Source organism: Ornithorhynchus anatinus, unplaced genomic scaffold (genome assembly GCF_004115215.2).
Source record: "Ornithorhynchus anatinus isolate Pmale09 unplaced genomic scaffold, mOrnAna1.pri.v4 scaffold_658_arrow_ctg1, whole genome shotgun sequence".
In the NCBI taxonomy this organism is placed as follows: domain Eukaryota; kingdom Metazoa; phylum Chordata; class Mammalia; order Monotremata; family Ornithorhynchidae; genus Ornithorhynchus; species Ornithorhynchus anatinus.
Window position 1 is genome coordinate 330,372 of NW_024396905.1, and position 6,139 is coordinate 336,510.

Here is a 6,139-nt window from a genome sequence, read left to right on the forward strand (position 1 = left end):
ACGGTTCAGGGTCAAACCTGCAAGGCAAAGACTGCAGGACCCAAACTGGAACCAAAAGTGTTTGGGGCCAAACCTGCAAGGCAAAGGCTTCAGGACCCAAACTGAATCGAAAAGAGTTGGGGAGAAGCCTGCAAGGCAAACTCTGAGGGGGCCAAACTGAAACAAAGAGGACTGGGAGCCAAACCTACAAGGCAAAGGCTGTAGAGCCCAAACCTGAACGAAAAGGGTTCGGGGTCAAACCTGCAAGGCAAACTCTAGGGGGCCCAAACTGGAATGAGAAGGGTTCGGGGCCCAATCTCCCAGGCAAAGTCTGGGGGACCAAAACTGGAACCAAAAGGGTTCAGGGCCAAACGTGCAAGGCAAAGATTGGAGGACAAACCTGCATGACAAAGGTTGCAGGGGTCCAAACTGGAACCAAAATGGTTAGTGGCCAAATCCTGCAAGGCAAAGGCTGTGGGGCCCAAACTAGAAAATGGTTTGGGGCCAAACCTGCAAGGCAAACTCTAGGGAGCCCAAACAGGAATAAGAAGGGTTCGGCTCCCAATATGCAAGGCAAAGTCTGGGGGACCCAAACTGGAACGACAAAGGTTCAGAGCGAGACATGCTAGGCAAACCTGCAAGGCAAAGGCTGCAGGGCCCAATGTGGAACCAAAAGGGTTCGGGGCCAAAGCTGTAAAGCAAAGGCTGGGGAGGAAACTTGCAAGCCAAAGAGTGCAGGGCCCAAACTGGACCCAAAAGGGTTAGGGGCCAAACATGCAAGGCAAACTCTGAGGTGCCCAAACTGGAACCAAAAGTCTTTGAGGCCAAACCTGCAAGGCAAAGGTTATGGAGTCCAAACTGGAATGAAAAGAGTTCGGGGCCAAACCGGCAAGGCAAAGGCTGCCTGGACCAAAATGCAACCAGAAGGCTTGAAGGCCAAACCTGCAAAGCAAAGTCTGCGGGGCCCAAACCTGAATGAAAAATGTTTGGGTCCAAACGTGCAAGGCAAAATCTAGGGGACCCAAAGTGGAATTAAAAGAGTTCAGGGCATTACCTGCAAGGCAAACTCTGGGGAGGCCAAGCTGGTACCAAAAGTGTTCGATACAGACCTTCAAGGCAAAGGCTTACTGGCCCAAACTGGAACGAGAGGGGTTCAAGGTCCAAGCTGCAAGGCAAAGTCTGCGGGAACCCAAACTGGTACCAAAACTGTTGGGGGCCAAACCTGCAAGCCAAAGATTCGGGGGGGCAAACCTGCAAGGCAAAAGTTGCAGGGTTCAAACTGGAACCAAAATGTCCGGGGCCAACCCTGCAAGACAAAATCTAGGGGGACCAAACTGGAACAAGAAAGGTTCAGAACCCAGTATGCCACGCAAAGTCTGGGGGATCCAAACCAAAATTAAAAAGGTTCGGTACCAAACATTCAAGACAAAGAGTCAGGGGCAAACCTGCAAGGCAAAGGCTGTGGGGCTCAAAGTGGAAGGAAAAGGGTTTGGGGCACAACCTGGAAGGCAAAGGCTGTTAGACCAAAAGAGAAAAGAAAAGGGTTCAGGGCATTATCTGCGAGGCAAACTCTGTGGTGGCCAAGCTGGTACCAAAAGGGTTTGGGTCCAGACCTTCAAGGCAAAGGCTGCAAGACCCAAACGGAAACAAAACGGGTTCGAGGCCAAACCTGCAACGCAAAGGATGTGGGACCCAAACTGGAACCAAGAGCGTTCCGGCCCCAACCTGCAAGGCAGATTAGACTGTAAACCCGTCAATGGGCAGGGACTGTCTCTATCTGTTGCCGATTTGTACATTCCAAGCGCTTAGTACAGTGCTCTGCACATAGTAAGCGCTCAATAAATACTATTGAATGAATGAATGAATGAATGAATGAATGAAAGCTTGCGGGGCCCTAACTGGAATGAAAAGGGTTCGGAGCCAAACCTGCAAGGCAAAGACTGAGGGGCCAAAACCTGCAAGTCAAAGGCTGAAGGGCCCAAACTGGAACGAAAAATGTTCGGTGCCAAATCTGCAAGGCCAATGTTGTGGGGCCCAAGCCTGAACGAAAAGGGTTTGGGGCCAAACTTGAAAGGCAAACTCTAGGGGACCATACTGGAACTAGTGGGTTCAGGCTACACCTGCAAGGCTACTCTGGGAGAGTCAAACTGGCACCAAAAGGGTTTGGGGCAAATCGGCAAGGCAAACTCGGGGGGGAGGGGCAAATTGTAACAAATAGGCTTGGAGGCCGAACCAGCAAAACAAAGCCTGCAGGGCGCATACCTGAAAGAAAAGGGTTCAGGGCCAAACCTTCAAGGCAAACTCTATGAGAAGCAGCGTGGTTCAGTGGAAAGAGCACAGGCTTTGGAGCCAGAGGTCATGGGTTCAAATCCCGGCTCTGCCACTTGTCAGCTGTGTGACTGTGGGCAAGTCACTTAACCTCTCTGTGCCTCAGTTACCTTATCTGTAAAATGGGAATTAAAACTGTGAGCCCCACGTGGGACAACCTGATTACCCTGTGTCTACCCCAGCGCTTAGAACAGTGCTCTGCACATAGTAAGCGCTTAACAAATACCAACATTATTATTATTATTATTATTAGGAGGCCCAAACTGGAACCAGAAGGGTTTGGGGCCAAGACTGCAATCACCGGCTTGGGGGGCTAAATTGGAAGGCAAAAACTGGGGGACCCAAACTGGAACAAAATGGTTTGGGGTCAGGCTTGCAAGGCAAAGGTTGGAGGGTGGGGAGGCAATCTGGAAGGCAAAGGTGGGGGTTCCCAAACTGGAACGAGAAGCGTTCAGGGCTCGGCCTGGAAGGCAAAGATTGGGGAGCCAAACATAGAATGAGAAGGCTTTGGGGCCAGGCTGGGAAGGCAAAGGAAGGGGAGCCAAACCTGGAACGAGTAGGATTCAGGGCCAGGTCTGGAAGGCAAAGGTGTGGGGCCCCAACCTGGAGCGAGAAGGGTTTGGGGCCAGGCCTGTAAGGCAAAGGCAGAGAGGAGTCCAACCTGCAAGGCAAAGGCGGGTGGGTTAGACTAGGAGAAAATGTTAGGCTAGGGGAAAAGTTAAGGCTAGGGAAAAGATTAGGACAGGGAAAAAGGTTAGGTCAGGGTTAAAGGTTGGGCCAGGGAAAAGCTAAGGGCATGGGAAAAGCTTATGCTAGGAGAAAGGTTTAGGCCATGGGGAAGGTTAGGCTATGGGAAAAGGTTAGCCTAGGGGTAAAGGTTAGGCGAGGGCAAAGGTTAGGCAAGGGGAAAGGTTAGGCTACAGGATAAGGTTAGGCAAGGTGTAAAGTTTAAATTAGGGGAAAAGATTAGACTAAGGGAAAATGTTCAGCAATGGGAAAAGGATAGGCCAGGGGAAAAGGTTAGGCAACTGGAATAACTTAGGTCGTGGAAAAGGATAGGCCAAGGCAAAGTTTAGTCTAGGCAAAAACGTTAGGCTAGGGTAAAGGTTAGGCTAGGGGTCAGGTTAGGCTATGGGAAAAACTTAGGCCAGGGGAAGCAGATAGGCTAGGGGAAAAGGGTATGCTGGAGGAAATGTTTAGGCTAAGGGAAAAGGTTAGGTCAGGTAAAAGGTTAGGTCAGGGAAAAGGATAGGCCTAGGGACAAGGTTAGGCTAGGGGCAAAGTTTAAGCCCAGGGAACAGGTTAGGTAAGAAAAAACGTTGGGCTGGGGAAAGGTTAGGCTAGGGGCAAAGGTAAGGCCTGGCAAAAATGATTGGGTAGGGGGAAAGGTTAGGCAGGGAAAACCTGGAATGAGAAAGGTTAGGGGAAAGGCCTGGAAGGCAAAGGTGTGGGGGCCCAACCTGGAGGAGAAAGGCCAAACCTGGAAGGCAAAGGCTGGGGGGCCCAACCTGGAACAAGAAGGGTTCAGGACCAGGCCTGGAAGGCAAAGGTGGGTGTCCCAACCTCGAACGAGAAGGGTTCAGGGCCAGGAGTGGGAGACAAAGGCGGGGGACGGGGCTGGAGGGGAACTAGATCGAGAATGGTTTGGGGCCAGGCTTGAAAGGCAAAGTTTGGGGGCCCCAACCTGGAAGGCATAGGTGGGGGGTCCAAACCTAGAAGGCAAAGGTAGGGGGGCCCAACCTCGAAGAGAAGGGTTCAGAGTCAGGCCTGTAAGGAAAAGGTTGGGGGGTCCAAAAGGGAAAGGAAAGGCGTGGAGGCCAAATCTGGAACAAGAAGGGTTTGGGACCTGACCTGGAAGGCAAAGGTGGCGGGGTCCAACCTCAAAGCAAAGGCCAGTGGTCCCAACCTGGAACGAGAAGCGTTTGGGGCCAGGCCTGGAAGGCAAAGGCTGGGGAGGCAGGCCGGAAAGGCAAAAGATGGTGGGGACAAACCTGGATCGAGAAGGGTTCAGGGCCAGGCCTGGAGGGCAAAGTTTGGGGGCCCCAACCTGGAAGGCAAAGGCGGGGAGGCCAAACCTGGAAGGCAAAGGCTGGGGGTGGGGCAAAACTGGAAGGAGAAGGCTTTGGGGCCAGGCCTGAAAGGCAAAGGCAGGGTGCCCAACCTGGAGAGAGAAGCGTTCGGGGCCAGGTCGGGAAGGCAAAGGCTGGGGAGCCAAACCTGGAACGCGAAGACTTCAGGGCCAAACCGGGATGGTAAAGGCCGGGGGCTGGGGGGCGGCCAAACCTGGAACAAGAAGGGTTCAGGGCCCGGCCTGGAAGGCAACAGTGCCAAGGGGGGGAAGGGAGAAGGGCGGTGGTCCAACTTGCAAGGCAAAGCTGGGGGAGCCCAAAATGGAATGAGAAGGGTTCGGGGCCAGGTCGGGAAGGCAAAGGCAGAGGTGCCCAAGCTGGAACAAGAGGCTTCTGCTGACAGGAGCTGGGTTGGAAAATGTCAGTTTTCTGAAGTCAAACAGGCCCTGACTCTGCAGCAAACAAGCCATGAACATCAAGAAAAGTCCTTTGGCATCAGGTTCACGGAGCAGGCGATCAGGTGATGATGCATAGACTCTTCCCCTGAATCAATCAGTGATGAGCTCCACTCGGGAAGTCCAACAGACACACAATTCCCCCAGGCTTTAACCACTTGATCAATCAAATCGATGGAATTTATTGGGCGCTTACAGCTTAGAGAGATGGTCTAGAGTCAATCAACAGTACTTATTGAGTGCTTACTGTGTGCTGAGCACTGGACTGAGCGCATGGGAGAGAACAATACAACAGAGTCGGTAGACATGTTCCCTGCCCACAATGAGCTTACCCAGATGTTTGTAGCAGAAAAGAGGATGAGACATGACTTGGAAGTTCTCTTCAGTGAGGAGTAACACTCTCATTCCACCTTTCTGAATGCTCCTTTTGTTCCAGTGGTATTTGTTAAGCCCCTTATTATGTGCTAGGCACCGTTTTAGGTGCTGGGGCAGATATGAGCTGATCAGGTTGGAGCAAGTCCGTGTCCCACATGGGGCTCACAGTCTTAATCCCTATTTTAAGCTCGTTGAGGGCAGGGAATACAGAACTGGATTAACCAGTATCTATCCCTGCATTTAGTTCTGTAGTTGCAATGGTATTTGTTAAGTACTTACCATGTACTATGCACTGTTTTAAGCGCGGAAGTTGATACAAGCTAATCAGGTTGTAAACAGTGCATGTCCCATGTGGGGCTGACAGTCCTTATCCCCATTTTACAAATGAGGTGACTGAGGTAGAGGGAAGTGAAGTGACTTGCTCAAGGTCACAGAGCAGACAAGCAGTAGAGCTGGAATCGGAAGCCAGGTCCTTCTGACCCCCGGGCCCAGACTCTCTTCATTAGGCCATGCTGCTTTGCACTTAAATGCCATTATAATAACAATAATGACATGGCTTCAGCTTCTACGTCAGTATGAATGACTCCCAAATCCATCTCTCCAACCATCTGCCACATGAGAGTGGGAAAAGCTTGTTCATTCCGAACAGTATCATAAAGTCATCAATTATGTTTCCATTCTATTATTTCCCCTCTCTAGAATTTATATTAATATCTGTCTCCCCATCGAGACTGTAAGCTCCTTGTGAGCGGGGAACCTGTCTTTCAATTAAGATGCATTGGACTCCCCCAAGTGCTTTGTACAGTGCTCTGCACACAGTAAGCACTGGATACCATTGATTGATTGTGAGTTTATCATGATTGTATAACAATTATAACACTTCCACAAAGATTTGGATAGACTCTCTGCAGCATCCAGAAATACCGGCATCCA